Consider the following 14474-nt stretch of genomic DNA (forward strand, 5'->3'; position numbering starts at 1 on the left):
CTGGCTTGGGAAAGGAGATTTCCTTGGAGAGAAGTGGAAAAAAACTGTTTATTTAACAGGAATAATATTAAACAATAAAACCTCTTGCTGTTCAATGAAATAGAAAATCTAGAAAAAAAGTCCTTTTCATGTGGTGTAGCTCGGCTCGCTCAGGTTCTTATCAGTCCCTCCAGTGCCAGAAAGTACCGAGGACCAGGCCCTGGTGAGCCACAGGCGAGCTCCCGGGGTTTGGCTGGGTTTTTTTCAGTCCAGAGGAGGTTTGAAAAGATGCAAGAAAAAGGGAAAAAAAGATCCAGGAAACTCCTCTGCCTCAGCTAGCTAAAACTAAAGAGAAGCTCTGTTCCACTGTCTGTCCACGCTGCATGCACCACAGTCCAGGAGCAGGGTGTGGGGGAGTCATGTTTTGTTTTTTTTCAACACAAACTGCGTGCTTCTTCTTCCCCCCTTCGCTTTCAGAGCCAGTCTTAAAGGTGCAGAACTTAATATGTAACATAAACCAGGTGATTTGGGATACAACATCATAAAGTCACCCCAGGACAGTAAGGTAGGTTGCACTTGTGTTTTGGTTCGAGCCAGGATAGGATTCATTTTTGCAGTAGCCAGGAGGGGCATGGCCAGGACCCTGAGGTTATTCTATGCCATCTCATGTCATTGCCGAGGGTTGGGGGAAGGGAGTCTCTTCTGGTCCTGGCGGTGTGGCTGTGGTCAGGTCAGGCTCTGTGGTAAGCATTTTGCATGTGAATCACTGTCTCTTTTGTATACTTTTGTTAATATTGTTACAGTTACTGTTAATTTTTTTATCTCATTGCTGTTTCCAGTAAATTGTTCTCTCAACCTGTGCTCTTTACCTTTTGTGCCTCCAGTTCTCTTCAGCCACCCACAGGGGAGGGAGAGGGAGCAAGTGGTAGCTTGGTTTGGAGAGTCTCAGTGGGAGCACTAAATTGGGGAGTACCATGCCTAAACCACGACAACTTGACATATTTACAATGTAAAATGTCTTTTAGCTTTGCTAAGCTTAAGCCACATAAGACCTCAAATCTGGGAGTCTGTTTTGGACTTGCTGATTTGTTTAAAGTTTAATATGTTTTTCACATAGCCTTATAGCCTCTGATAACTGTTGATAATGTATAAAAGGTGTGGCTTTCAGGGGACTTGAATTGAGGAAAGTATTTGTTTTCTTTCTTTCTTGTACTTTCTGCTGTTCAATGTGAAGTCAAGAACAAGCATAGGACTGATTTGAAAACTTAAATTAAGTGGAAAAATTGTTTGTTTGCACTAATCTTCAGTTACTTGTGTTTGTATAGCATCACATTTGTTATCATTAACTACTCCAAACACTTTATTGACCTGTTGTGATTACACTGGTACTTGGAATAGTAAGACTACATTTAAAAAAATAAAAATTCCTACTAGGTGGTGTTCTTATCCTTCTTTTATTTTTCAAACATATAAAAGCCTTGCTCTGTAGATAGTTGTTACAAATGAGTGTTTGAGATTGCATAAAAAATCATCAGCAAGGGTATCAGAAAAAGCCAGATTTAATATTAAGAGACAGACAACACAATGAATTTCATTTGCAAGATTCACTCTACTACTTATAAGACAGTTAAGGCACACCAAGGAAAACCAAGCAACAAACAAACCAAATAAAATCCAGGCAATCAAAACAAAAATGAAACAAGAGCTATCTAGGGTATGTGTAACAAAAGGATAGTGAGAGCAAGGATAAGAATGAATGTAGCCTAAAAGCTTAACAGCACTTAACAGTACTTTAACTTACTTTATACCTTAAGCCTAACAATTCAACAAAGAAAGAACACTTAACTTAAACCTGTCTTGGTTTGAAAGACAGGTGTCTGCTAAGGAAGACAGGAGCCTCCCTTGAAACAGAAAATGTAAACCCCCTCCCTCTGAATTATTATAATTTTGAAATTAAGGGGCTCTCAGGCAAAGGTATGGGAATAGGAATAACAGTTCTTTACTAGGAAAATTAAAATAAAAATGCAGTAGTACAAAAAAAACACTGACAGAATCAGAATAATACCTGACACCCTGTTGGTCAGGGTGTTGGTAGCAGTCTGATTAAATGGTGGCTGCAGTCCTCCTGGAGTGACAGATGTGGTTCTGTTGAAGCAATGATCCTGTAGAAAGGTGTAGTTTTCCTCTGAAGGTCCAGTGGTGGTGTAGATGGGTCTGGTCTTCCTCTGGGAATGCAGTGGAGAAAGGCTGCTTGTAGTGTTTTAAGTCTCTGATTATATCCAGGTAGGAATGCTTGGCTCCTCCTCCTGGGTGGAGCACCTCACAATGGGATGATGTAATTTTTTCAATCATGCAGTGAGACTTAATGGCCCATTAACAGAAGATATCTCCCTGGAGGGAGGATGGCTCATGGAAAAGATAAAGAGCACTGCCCCACCTGGTTTTGAGAGATGGTAATAGAATACATACTCTTGGTTACATCCTGCATTGAAATCTAAGACATTAACTTAACTTATAACTTAATTTATAACTTCACCATAACAATTTAACAGAGGAATAACACTTAAAAACATTTAACCTAACTTATAACTTTGAAATTATACTTAGCAACTTATCAAAAGAACACTTAGCAACACACCTTATAACTTATGTTGAACTTAACAAAAGAACACTTAGCAGCATTTAAGTTAGGTTAAGTCATAAGTCACAAGCTTACTTAAAGGCCTAACTTATTTTGTTATCCAAGGTACTTAAACGTCTAAGGAAGCAGAATTTCTCACAGATTTGCTATAGTATATGTGCATGTGCATGCACACAGACACAAAGAGTCAGTGCAAGCAAGGTACCTGTGAAAAATTCCCTTCTGAGGTCAGTGAAATACTCACTTTGCATGACTTTGCATGTCCTGGTAGGGAAAGGGCCAGGCCTTGAGGAAAGTATCAGCCTAGGACTGTTTGATGATCCTCTAAGTATAGCCAACTTGAGAGTTTGCTGGCTCTGAGAGGTGTCCCACTGAGAGGGAGATTGCTGGTCACAGTCCGATGCTGTCCAGGAGAGCTCAAAGGGTCTCATTTTGGACCACTGTTTATAGGGTTGCAAGAAAGTGGGATTTAGTCATAACAATGCTTCATCCTGGCCATTTTGGGTTTGCACTTTCAGAGAAAGTGTGAAACCAGGGATGTTATGCCATTCAGACAAGAAAAATATTTTCCAAGGATGTTCATAAGGAAAACAGGAGCTCGTTAGACAGCAGCAGTTCCTGGGAACAGATAGTATTTCTGATAAGCTTGGGAAAAGCTGAGCCCAGGTACTGTTTCTTTCAGGCCAAGACCTAATGAGCATTTCCGATTGCACTGCAGCCTGGAAAGGTGGGAAGGGGAAATGCACCACCCCAATCTACCCTGTGACTAAAGTCAACCTCTCTTGCTCCACAGAGTGGCGGTGTTGTCACCTCTTGTCTCTGTGCCTATAAACAGAGATTTATTTATGCTTCAATTATAAAGTAAGGGAAATTTTCAATCAGGTTACCTTTTAATGACTTCTTTGAATGTGAGGGAACAATATTATATTTGTAACGAGGTTTGTATGAGAGTGTTACCTGTCTAGCTAATATCCACACTCTAACACAATGGACAATATTTAACAATGAGCATAATAAGACAAAAATCAGCAAGATTACAATAGGATGCAATATTAGGTCTAGAATCCCTCTTGTGGTTAGTGACCACTTTGTCAGGAAAATTAATCCACAAACACCAGAGATTTATGTCCAAAAAGGAGACAGAGGAGTCCTGTAACTTTATTCAAATAAAGGGAGAGGTCATGGGCATTTCCCATGGGGTCTCTCAAACTGCTAGAGGATGCAGCCTCCTTTTTATCCCAATTTCCCAGCCACATTTCCCTCTCTCTTTCCTCATTGCCTGAGGTACTTGAGAGGTACAGAATTCCCAAACTGCTTAATACTGACCCCCTTCTAATGTATACCCCCTGCCTTTTTTTTTTTTTCTTGTGTTAATCAATGGAATTCCTATGGAATTTATAGTTCTTCCCATTGTTTCTTTCATCTCTCAGTATCTAACTTTACTTATCAGCAGACCCACAGTTTGTTTGTAAAGACAAATCCCTCTCATTCAATCCCTCCTCTTTTATTTTCTCAATAATTGTCTTTACAAACCTTAGTTATCATTGACTGAACTTTCTGTTCCTGGGTCTTTTTTGGTTTTGCAATTATTTGCAGTGACACCATTTTCAGTGTAGCCATTTCTGGATCTGTAGGCATGGCTACTACCTGCATCCCCTTGATCACATGTTGAATAAGTTGCACTAAGCAAGGGATTGTGTATGGTAAAAAGATGAGAGTTGCTACTGCACATAAGAGGAAAAAAAGCATTTGTTTAACCCATAGTCCACCAGGTAACCACAAAAACATGTCCCATTCCTATCCTTTCCACATTTGGATTGGTACATGAGCTAACTTCCTTATTCCCTTTGTTATTTGTTTCACCACTTTTCCATTATCATCTATTTGCAAGCAGCAGTTTGAATAATTTAATTTTCCACACACTCCCCCTTCTTCTGCTAATAGATAATCTAATACCATCCATTGCTGAAATATTGCATTCCTTATCTGAGTAGATTGGTCAACAAGAAGGTCAAGAGTTGTACCTGTCTGGTTAATTAATATTTCAAAGATAGCTTGCCGCTTAATTATCCGATTTAAATTATAAATGGGTTCTCTGGTACCTGATATTAATGCAGTAGGATTCCAAGTGTCTGGTCCATAGTGTTGTATGATTTGCTCAGGTGGCCATTCATCTTTTCCCCACTTTTGGGTACTCCCTCCAGCCAGGGATGCATCAATTGACCACTTTTCTCTAATTAGATCATCATATACCTTGATTCCTAACTGATTTCCCTGAACTTGTAGTAGCAAAAAGAACAATGGTCTAATATATCACATATAACCTATCCCTGACCAGTTTGGAGGTAACCTGCAATAGGCATGTTGGCCACAAATTCAGTAATGCCCTTTCAAAGCCCAAGTTCCATTGGCAAAGGGGCCTTCCTAATTTTCATCATCGCTTGGTGGGTCAAAATACAGCTAGCTTCCAGGGTCTAGTGGTTCCTCCAGCAATAGTTGCCTTGCCATAAGAATCACAATATTTGCATTTCCAAGTTCCCACATGAAGTTTCCACCTGCAGTTGGAGGTTTTGTTAGATCTGGACCAGAACTTATTAAGGAGGGTTCGAGTTCTGTTCCGGTGTTGCCATTTCCACTGATAGTCACGGACATGTCCTACTTGTGGAATTATCTCAGGGGCAGCTTAAAAATAAGTGGTCAAAAAACCTCTCCTTCCCCACTGCTTTACAGCCTTCAGAATCCCTTCAGTAATTATGGTAGGAACACCTTACCCAGCTACCATTAGTGAGCTTAATATGCATTTGATTCCATCTGCCTCGATATTTGGAACAGTCGTAAGGAGGGCAGTTGGGAGTCCAACAATCTAAATGCAAAGATAAAGTCCAGTCACAAACACTTTTTCCCACGTATACGCCTCCTGTTCTATTTGAACAATAAATGCCTCTTTCAGAAGAATGAAGCTCCCATGGACTTCCTTCCTCATCCCAAAACCCCATTCCATTATGGACCTCACTCAGGGTGCTGACCCACCATTTAGTTTTGACTGGGCTGGCCACCCATGACTAGTCTTTGGATCTTCCTGGCCCTCTGCAGATCCAACAATTACTAAGGTTAAAGGTTTTTGCTACTTCTCCTAGGACTAAAAACTGATTCTCCCACCTCTGGCCCAAACCTAACTGACAATATAAAGGTAAGATTATTAAGAAAAACATTCTAATGGTGTAATCTAATCTAATTCTCACGTTGTTTTCCACACCACCTGTGGCGAGTGAAGGCACAGAAACCGCTTAACATAAAGAAAACAATGACAGCAAGGATTAGCCCCCAGTGACTGGAGATCTGAAAGAAGGAATGCCCATACAGACTATTTCAGCAGACAGTCTGTGGGTAGGCAGACAGGGCTTCCTCTGATGTTGATGCACTGGATACTGCTCTGGTGCACTCCTGCGGAGTGTCAGTCACAGCCTCCTGTCCTTCTCCAGCTGAGATATCCAAATCTCTGGGGCTTTAGAGACCTTGACCTGAGTATGATGGGTCTACCTGTTTTCAGCTGTCTTGATGGCTGTTTCTGTGTTCAGTAACACTTGGAAAGGTCCACGCCACTTAGCCACCAGTAGTGCTTCTTTCCACTCCTTAACTAAGACCCAATCTCCTGCTTCAATGTTATGAAGAGGAAAGTCCAAAGGCATGGTTTGTGCCAGCTGAGCTTCCTGTGAAAGAGATTTCATGAGACAGTATCCTGTCTATTGCTAATTTGAGTTTTCTGGCTAATGCACTAAATAATGTGGTGGGTGTAGCGCTGGCTAAAATCACCAGTGCACTTATTTATTTCTTGTTATGAGATATAGATTAGGAGGAGGGCAAAACAGGCTTAAAACTTAAAAGGTATGAAGAAAACTTTATTAACAGAACTAAAAGCATAATAAGAATCAGAATAAAACCTTGAGAACACTTTTTTTCCTCTGCCTGACTTCTTTTCTTTCTTAACTGACAATGTAGAGATAAAACCTGGGATTTTAAATCAGTTACTAGTTCTATAATAGTCGTTCATTAGTTTTTGTAGTGAGAGGAGTTTTCTCTCATCAGGCTATTGAGACTTTTTCACAAGAAGCAGTTCTCTTGTGGTTTTTAATTTCCACGAATAGCAGCTGTCTGGGAAAAAAATCTGTAATCATGAAGCTTTTCATATTTTCACAGCTATCTTATCGCTGAATTAATGGGCTGTGAAAAACAAGGTTCATTCTCCTGGTAAAATTTAAAAGTTTAATAAAGGACAATAGGAGACAAAGATAATAAAGCAAAATTTAACAGCCAGGTGCCTGGCATTCTGCCAAGAGCACACCTGCTATTTTGGAGACACCCTTTATATATTTTTTCTATTGCATCAGCCTGTTACATATTTATAAACAATTATACATATTTAAACTTTTCCTCAAACTAGTTTACATGTTCTTAGAACTGTTTAGCATGATTCTTCTTCAGGACCGCATTTTTAGAGCATGTGCATTCCTTGGCTGTGGTTTTAGTCCGTTCTTATTATCACCTCCGGTTTGGGTTTTGGTCCATACTTCCTTCAGATGGTAGGTGCTGATAATTGGCATATCAGTAGCAGGGGTCCTCATCATGCATTCATTAGATGTTATCTCAACCAAACAGGTAGTTCAATTACCACAAGCATTACTATATCAGCTATTTCACTACTGCACCTAAGTTTAGTTAATAGCAGAAAAAACCTATAGCAAAGTTACTTTAATATTATTCAGATAATATCCATTTCAGTATTTTGCAAAAAACCAATATTATAATAGGTATTTATAACATGGGCTATGTTAACTGATGGAGTATTATTTTAAGCATGAGCTGTTTAAAAGCAAAGGTTCTCTTCATCTATTTATGCTATCATTTTTATTTCTGGGAAGAGAGGTTTTTTCTTCTCTCCCTGGGGGCAAAAGGTCTTCATTATTTTCATCTCTATTCAAGCTTTTCATAGGATCACAGCTCTTTCAGTATCTACTTTGCATCATTATGGATGTTTTTGCTCACATCTACAGTTTGAACACTCCATCTCCCTATACTTTTTCATGAATTAAAAGAGATATTTTAGTGTATCATAATTTATGGTCTTAGCAAAAGAACTTTTAGCCTCAATACTAGAGCATCTCCTCATTGTTCTTCCATCTAGGATTTAACTCATTTTTTACTGATCTTAGTGTTTTTATGTTGTCTTCTACGTATTATCAATCTAGTTTTTCTTTCCTTTGAGAAAAGATCAAGGTCTATAAGCTTTATCTGTGCAGTAAAAGAGTTCATATTTTATCCAGGCCTGCAGATAGTTATAGACAGTAGCTGAAACAGTTACAGTAATGGATTTTAGGCTGCGCTGGACCTCTCTCTCTGCCTGGCAGCTGCTGGGGGGAGGGGGGGGAGCACAGCAGAAAAAGCCTAGCCTGGCCCAGAGACACTCCTGGGGCCCGGTAGACCCCGGCTCAGCACAGGCCGACAGCAAGGACAAGGTTTTGTGTCAGCAAAATGTTAGCAGCTGTGAACTGGCCTAGCTTCAGCCAGAGCCCCGTGTCCTCCCATCCCCCACCTGGTCACCATTAGGGTCCAGCCTGGCCCTGCCGGGGCGTGCAGGCTGTGGCAGAGTGAGGCTAGCCCTGCTGAAAAGCTCAATTACCTTTCAAGGCTGGAAGCAAAAGAAAAAATTTTCAGGCTTGCCTGTTTTCAAAATATAAAATTCACAGAGACAGACCCAATTTCTAAATGGTTTAATAGGTTGCCAATTCTCAGAAGTAGCCAATGTCCTGGAGTGACTTTATGATACTAGTATCCCCAATCGTCTGGTTTATATTATATATTAAGTTCTGCACCTTTAAGACTGGCTTTGAGAGCAAGAGAAGGAGAAGAAGAAGCGCGCAGTTTGTGTTAAGGAAAAACATCACTCCCACACATCCCGCTCCTGGACTGTGGTGTCTGCAGCACGGACAGACAGCGAGACAGAGCTTCTCTCTGGCTTTTAGTTAGTTCTAGCTAGCTGAGGCAGAGGAGTTCCCTAGACCTTTGTTTGTTTTTTTCCCAATTTTCTTGGATCTGTGCAAGCCTGCTCTGGACTGAACACCCAGCCAAACCCCGAGAGCTCACGCCTGTGGCCCACCGGGGCCTGGGCCTCGGCACTTTCCAGCGACAGAAGGACTGATAAGAACCTGAGCGAGCCGAGCTACACCACATGAAAAGGACTTTTTTTCCTCCTAGATTTGCCATCCCATCGAACAGCAAGAGGTTTTATTATTTAATATTACTCAATTTCTGTTAAATAAACAGCTTTTTCCACTTCTCTCTAAAGAATTTTTTCTTTTCCCAGACCAGTTAGTGGGGAGGGGCATTTCCCTGGGGAAATCCCCATTTGGAGTTTTCCTTCCTAATTTGCCCTAAACTAAGACAAATACAGTTTTTTGGTGCCTGAACAGGGGCAAGAGAAAGTGAAAAAACCTGTACTGAGTCTTAGTTGTATTTATTCTGTATTAAAATAAAGCAGTCAGTAACCATGTTGTTTAGATACACAATGTCTCTTGGGGTGGAGGCCTTCATGTGGACCTAGTCCCTAAAAGTTTTTGAAGTTTTAATACCTGTCTTTGCCCTCTTTCACAGTAGAGGAGCACAGATTAAAATAGTTATTGTGCTGAGCTCGGTGATAATGATTTATAAGAAGTTTATAGAACTACTGAAGTTTCTGTCAGGTATGTTTGGTTTATAGTTTCTTCGCCCGACCCTGCCTCCCAGTCCCAGTAGCACATTTTAAGAGTTTATTGGTAATTGCACCCAGTTTGTTAGAAGAAGACCAGGAGATGAGGCTTTTCAGCCTTTTCTTTCCTTCTTCTCCTTTGAATCTGTTATGTCCCTCTTTGAGAATATCCAGTTTCCCCTGAGTGTTAAAGATACCACATTCCTGGTCACTTTCCTGGTAGTTCAGCTGTTGAGCTTCCTCTATATGGTCTGCAACTTCTCTAAAATGAGGGCTGAGATATCCAGAAGAGCCAAAGAGACCCCTGCCCCAGAAATAAACTCAGGTGTGAGAAATCCTGATTAGTGTAGAGAATGAGAAAGAATTGGCCGAACTCTGAAAGAATTTTCTGATCCCCCAGCCTAGGAATTTTCACGTGAACAAATTCAAAACCCAGATGAAGTAGAGAAATATCTGGAAGAGAATTGCTGTGATGATTCTAAAAAGAAAAATATCATTGCAATAAGCTGAGCCCTAGCGTATGCTTATCGCACGGTGCTAGATACTGTAGGGCAGGCAGATAAATCAGCAGCTACCCCAGTCACTCAAGCTGCAGCCAAACCAGCAGCCAAACCAGACAGTGAGCCTAAGCCAGTGTCTGTTACTCCTGCCACGAGAGGCATGAAATTCAAAACCAAAACTGATCAGCCAGTAGATGATGATAATAGTAATGCGAGAAAAAGACCCTCAAGACCAGCAACTGATCAAAAATCAGAAGGCACTGGTGAACCTTTCTCCCTGAAAGACCTTCGTGACCTGAAAAAAGATTACACTCGACGACCTGATAAATCTATAATTAGTTGGTTAGTCCGTCTGTGAGATGCTGCAGGTGAGGCTACAGTTCTGGATGGCACTAAAGCGAGGCATCTGGGGTCCCTGTCACACGATCCGGTTATTGACCAGAAGATGATGAGGGGGGCTGACCCTTATAGTCTCTGAGAACGAGTCCTAAAAAGTGTGGCACAAAGATATCTGTGTGCAGATAATCTCTATATACAGCAAACTCGTTAGAAAACCATAGAACAAGGCATTCAACGTTTGAGAGAAATGGCAATAGTAGAGATTGTCTTTGTGAGTGACTTAAGTACTAGAAATCCAGACTTGGTGCCATGTACATCTGTGATGTGACGAAAACTTGTTCGACTTAGGCCACAAGAATACGCTTCTGCTTTAGCAACAATGAAGCGAGATGACCGGGAAGAGACTGTGCTGGATATAGCGAAGAAGCTTCGAGCATATGCAGATACCGTGCATGGCCCCATGCAGGCAACAATTGCAACTGTGAGAACAGATATGCAAAACTTCCAAAACAAAATAAAAGAGAATCTCAAGAAACTCAAGGAAGACCTTCTTCCAGTCTCAGCAGTACAGACCAGGAGCCCTAGTACTCAACGCAGAAGTTCCCCAAATAGAGAGAAAAAGCTACGAGCTGAGCTGTAGTTTTTCCTACGTGACTGTAAAGAAAACATGAAAAGATGAGATGGAAAATCTACTGCTGCTCTGGCAAAATGAGTGCATGAATTAGAAGACAGCAAGACTCAGGGAAGATACTCTACCAAAAAGAAAGCCGCTCCAGTAGCCTGTAGTCAAACTGACAAGTATGATGATGACATGTCTGACTCCCTTGAAAGAACCTCCAAGACATATACCCAAGAAAAGAAGAATAACCAGGCTTAGAGGAGCCCTGCCTCTAACCAAGTAGAGGCTAAAAAAAACCGTGTCTTTTGGACTGTGTGAATTCGTTAACCTGGCACATCAGAACCACGAAAATATGAGGCCTTGGTTGACACTAGTGCACAGTGCACCCTAATCCCATCAAGATATGTAAAGACAGAATCTGTTTCTATTGCTGGTGTGACAGGGGGATCACAAGACTACTTTAGTGAAAGCTGATGTGAGCCTGACTAGGAATGAGTAGAAAAAACACCCCATTGTGACTGGCCCAGAAGCCCCATGCATTTTGAGCATAGACTACCTCCGAAGTAGGTATTTTAAAGACCCAAAAGAGCTTAAGTGAGCATTTGAAATAGCAGCTGTAGAAACAGAGGGCATCAAGCAATTGAACACTTTGCCTGGACTGTCCGAGAACCCATCTGCAGTAAGACTCCTAAAAGTAGAAGAACAGCGAGTACCAATTGCCACCTCAACAGTGCACCGCCGACAATATAGAACAACTCAAGATGCTGTGATTCCCGTCCACAAGATGATCCGAGAGCTAGAGAGCCAAGAGGTAGTCAGCAAAACCCACTCACCCTTCAACAGCCCCATCTGGCCTGTACGTAAATCTGAAAGAGAATAGAGATTGACTGTGAACTATCGTGCATTCAATGAAGTGACTCCACCTCTGAGCGCTGCCGTGCCAGACATGCTGGAGCTCCAGTACGAGCTAGAGTCCAAGGCAGCGAAGTAGTATGCCACTATTGACATTGCCAATGCATTTTTCTCCATTCCTCTGGCAGCAGAATGCAAACCTCAGTTTGCCTTCACGTAGAAGAGAGTGCAGTACACCTGGAACCAACTGCCCCAGGGGTGGAAGCACAGCCCCACCATCTGCCATAGACTGATCCAGGCTGCCCTAAAAAAGAGTGAGGCTCCAAAACATCTACAGTACATTGATGACATCATTGTTTAAGGAAAGACGGCTGAAGAGGTCTTTGAGAAAAGAGAGAAAATCATCCAGGTTCTCCTAAAAGCCGGTTTTGCCATCAAGAAGAGCAAAGTTAAGAGACCAGCTCGTGAAATTCAGTTCCTGAGGGTAAAGTGGCAAGATGAACAGCGTCAGATTCCTACTGATGTCATCAACAAGATCACAGCAATGTCTCCACCAGCCAACAAGAAAGAAACGCAAGCTTTCCTAAGTGCCATAAGTTTTTAGAAGATGCACATTCCTGAGTACAACCAGATTGTGAGCCCTCTTTACCTAGTCACCCGCAAAAAAAACACTTTCCAGTGGGGCCCTGAACAACAACAAGCCTTTGCTCAGATCAAACAAGAGATCGCCCATGCAGTAGCCCTTGGCCCAGTCAGAACAGGACCAGACGTGAAAAACGTGCTCTACTCTGCAGCCGGGAGCCACAGTCTGTCCTGAAGCCTTTGGCAAAAAGTGCCTGGAGAGACTCGAGGCCAGCCACTGGGATTCTGGAGCCGAAGCTACAGAGGGTCCGAAGCCAACTACACTCCCACAGAGAAAAAAATCTTAGCTGCCTATGAAGGAGTTCAAGCTGCCTCAGAAGTGATTAGCACAGAAGCACAACTCCTCCTGGCACCCCGACTGCCAGTGCTGAGGTAGATGTTCAAAGCAAAGGTTCCCTCTACCCACCACGCCACCGATGCTACATAGAGCAAGTAGATCGCCCTCATCACACAGCGCGCCCGTATAAGAAACCCAAATCGCCCTGAGATTTTGAAGATAATTACAAACTGGCCGGAAAGTGAAAACTTTAGTCTCATTGATGAAGAAGAGCAAGAACAAGTGACATGAGCTAAAGAAACTCCACCGTACAACCAACTACCAGCAAAAGAAACACGCTATGCTCTGTTTACTGATAGTTCCTGTCGCGTCGTAAAGATGAACCGGAAGTAAAAAGCAGCCGTATGAAGCCCCACACGACAAGTCGCAGAAGCCACTGAAAGAGAAAGTAAATCAAGCCAACTTGCTGAACTCAAAGCTGTTCAACTGGCCCTAAACATTGCTGAAAGAGAGAAGTAGCCAAAACTCTACCTCTACACTGATTCATAGATGGTAGCCAATGCTCTGTGGGGATGGCTGGAAAAGTAGAAAAGAGCCAACTGACAACGCAGAGAAAAGCCAATCTGGGCTGCTGATGAGTGAAAAGACATCGCCACCAGGGTAGAAAAACTGTCTGTGAGGGTCCGTCATGTAGATGCCCATGTCCCCAAGAGTAGGGCTAATGAAGAGCACCGAAACAATGAGCAAGTGAATGAAGCTGCAAAGATAGAAGTGTCAAAGATAGACTTAGATTGACAACACAAGAGAGAGTTATTCCTAGCTCGATGAGCCCATAATGCCTCAAACCATCAAGGTAGAGATGCCACCTATAAGTGGGCACGAGACCGAAGAGTGAATCTAACCATGGACAGTATTTCCCAAGTTATCCATGATTGTGAGACGTGTGCCACGATCAAGCAGGCCAAGAAGTTGAAGCCGCTATGGTACAGTGGGTGGTAGTCCAAATATAAGTATAGAGAAGCCTGACAAATTAACTACATCACACTGCCCCAAACCCGCCAAAGCAAGCGGTACGTGCTCACAATAGTAGAAACCACCACTAGATAATTAGAAACCTACCCTGTGCCTCATGCCACTGCCCAGAACACCATCCTGAGACTTGAAAAGCAAGTCCTTTAGAGGCATGGCACCCCTGAAAAGATTGAGTCAGACAATGAGACTCATTTCAAGAATAACCTTATAAACAGCTGGGCTAAAGAACATGGCATTGAGTGAGTGTACCATATCCCCTACCATGCACCTGCTGCGAGAAAAGTAGAGAAGTACAATAGACTGTTAAAGACTACCTTGAAAGCGTTGAGTGAGAGATCTTTCAAAAATTGGGAGCAGCATCTAGCAAAGGCCACCTAGATAGTTAATACCCGAAGTTCCACCAATCGAGCAGGCCCAGCCCAATCCGAGCCCCTGCATAAAGTAGACAGAGACAAAGTCCCAGCAGTACACCTCAGAAGTTTGTTAAGAAAGACAGTTTAAATCAATTCTACTTCAAGTACAGACAAACCCATTCGTAGAGTTGTTTTTGCTCAAAGACCAAGTTGCACATGGTAGATAATGCAAAAAGATAAAACAACACAATGTGTACCTCAAAAAGATCTGATAGTTGAGTAAAGATCATGAATAAATGCCCTTGTCTGTATATAATGTATGTGTTGTAAAGTTAAAATATATATATATTAATTTTAATAATAAGTTAACGATATGAAGATAAGGGGTGGAATGTCCTGGAGTGACTTTATGATACTAGTATCCCCAATCGTCTGGTTTATATTATATATTAAGTTCTGCACCTTTAAGACTGGCTTTGAGAGCAAGAGAAGGAGAAG

This window comes from Pseudopodoces humilis, chromosome 12, assembly GCF_049639895.1.
Source record: "Pseudopodoces humilis isolate 2021_Gansu_Grassland_sample_001 chromosome 12, ASM4963989v1, whole genome shotgun sequence".
Classification (NCBI taxonomy): domain Eukaryota; kingdom Metazoa; phylum Chordata; class Aves; order Passeriformes; family Paridae; genus Pseudopodoces; species Pseudopodoces humilis.